Here is a 2,597-nt window from a genome sequence, read left to right on the forward strand (position 1 = left end):
GTAGAAGTGGTTTGGATTATGAGAAATGGTAAAGGCAAGTCATTTGCGGAGGAGGTGTCCAGGCATCTTAATTGTAACTGTGGTAGGACAGAGTATAAAGGATGAAATACTGGGAGCTAGTTAGAAAGGTACAGCAATAATGGAGAATTTCAATCTATGTATAGATTGGAAAATCAGATGGGCAAAGGTAGCATAGATGAGGAATTCATAGAATATTTTTGGGATTGTGCTGTTCTAATGAACTTTGAAGCGGTGTCCCATCTGTGGTTAACAAAAGACATTAAAGATAGTGTAAAAATTCAAAGAAAAAGCATGTAATTGCAAAAGACAGATGGTAGGTCAAAACAGCAAAGAATCACAAAAAATTAAGGATGGAAAAACTTGAGTCTGAGAGAAAAATAGCTGGAGATATAATGATGGATAGCAAGTTTCCATTGATCTTTCAGAAAAGAGTTAACACAGTGAGTGTTGGTCCTACATAGGAAGTGCTTTGCCGAATTGATAATAGAAAGTAGGAAGACGGTGGATAAATTGAACAGGTATTTTGCATCAGTCTTCACCATGGAGGATACAAATAACATCCCAGAAATAGCTGTAAATCAGGAAGTGGAAAGGAGGGAGGAACTCAGAAAAGTCACCAAAAAAAATGGTAATTAGAAAACCGTTATGGTCATGGGCCAACAAATCCCCAGGTCCAGGTAGACTTCATCCTAGAGGTGGAGGAGTGGCATTGTTAATCAAGGATAGTTTAACGGCTGCGGAAAGGCACTTCGTGGGGGATCTGCACACTGAGGTAATATGGGCTGAAGTTAGAAATAGGAAAGGAGCGGTCACGTTGCTAGGAGTTTACTATAGGCCCCCAAATAGTAATAGAGATGTGGAGGAAGAAATTGCTAAGCAGATTATGGATACGTGTGGGGGTCACAGGGTAGTTGTCATGGGGGACTTTAACTTTCCAAATATTGATTGGAACCTTTGTAGGTCAAATAGTTTGGATGGGGCAGTTTTTGTGCAGTGTGTGCGGGAGGGTTTCCTGACACAATATGTGGATGGGCCGACTAGAGGTGAGGCCACATTGGATTTGGTACTGGGAAATGAACCGGGCCAAGTGTTAGATTTGGTTGTGGGAGAGCAATTTGGAGATAGTGACCACAATTCGGTGTCTTTTGTTATTGCAATGGAGAGGGATAGGGCCGTACGGCAGGGCAAGGTTTACAATTGGGGGAGGGGTAATTATGATGCGATTAGGCAAGAATTAGGGGGCATAAGTTGGGAACAGAAACTGTCAGAGAAAGGAACTAATGAAAAGTGGAATTTTTTCAAGGAACAAATACTGGATGTCCTTGATAGGTATGTTCCTGTCAGGCAGGGAGGAAATGGCCGAGTGAGGGAACCATGGTTCACAAAAGAGGTGGAATGTCTTGTGAAAAGGAAGAGGGAAGCTTATGTAGGGATGAGGAAACAAGGTTCAGATGGCTCGATTGAGGGTTACAAGTTAGCAAGGAATGAGCTGAAAAAGGGGCTTAGGAGAGCTAGGAGGGGACATGAGAAGTCCTTGGCGGGTCGGATCAAGGAAAACCCCAAGGCTTTTTACTCTTATGTGAGGAATAAAAGAATGACCAGGGTGAGGTTAGGGCCGGTCAAGGACAGTAGTGGGAACTTGTGTATGGAGTCAGTAGAGATAGGCGAGGTGATGAATGAATACTTTTCTTCAGTGTTCACCAAGGAGAGGGGCCATGTTTTTGAGGAAGAGAAGGTGTTACAGGCTAATAGGCTGGAGGAAATAGATGTTCGGAGGGAGGATGTCTTGGCAGTTTTGAATAAACTGAAGGTCGATAAGTCCCCTGGGCCTGATGAAATGTATCCTAGGATTCTTTGGGAGGCAAGGGATGAGATTGCAGAGCCTTTGGCGTTGATCTTTGGGTCCTCGCTGTCCACGGGGATGGTGCCAGAGGACTGGAGAATGGCGAATGTTGTTCCTCTGTTTAAGAAAGGGAATAGAAATGACCCTGGTAATTATAGACCGGTTAGTCTTACTTCGGTGGTTGGTAAATTGATGGAAAGGGTCCTTAGGGATGGGATTTACGACCATTTAGAAAGATGCGGATTAATCCGAGATAGTCAGCACGGATTCGTGAAGGGCAAGTCGTGCCTCACAAATTTGATAGAATTTTTTGAGGAGGTAACTAAGTGTGTTGATGAAGGTAGGGCAGTTGATGTCATATACATGGATTTTAGTAAGGCGTTTGATAAGGTCCCCCATGGTCGGCTTATGATGAAAGTGAGGAGGTGTGGGATAGAGGGAAAGTTGGCCGATTGGATAGGCAACTGGCTGTCTGACCGAAGACAGAGGGTGGTGGTCGATGGAAAATTTTCGGATTGGAGGCAGGTTGCTAGCGGTGTGCCGCAGGGATCAGTGCTTGGTCCTCTGCTCTTTGTGATTTTTATTAATGACTTAGAGGAGGGGGCTGAAGGGTGGATCAGTAAATTTGCTGATGACACCAAGATTGGTGGAGTAGTGGATGAGGTGGAGGGCTGTTGTAGGCTGCAAAGAGACATAGATAGGATGCAAAGCTGGGCTGAAAAATGGCAAATGG

This window comes from Mustelus asterias, chromosome 8 (assembly GCF_964213995.1).
Source record: "Mustelus asterias chromosome 8, sMusAst1.hap1.1, whole genome shotgun sequence".
NCBI lineage: Eukaryota > Metazoa > Chordata > Chondrichthyes > Carcharhiniformes > Triakidae > Mustelus > Mustelus asterias.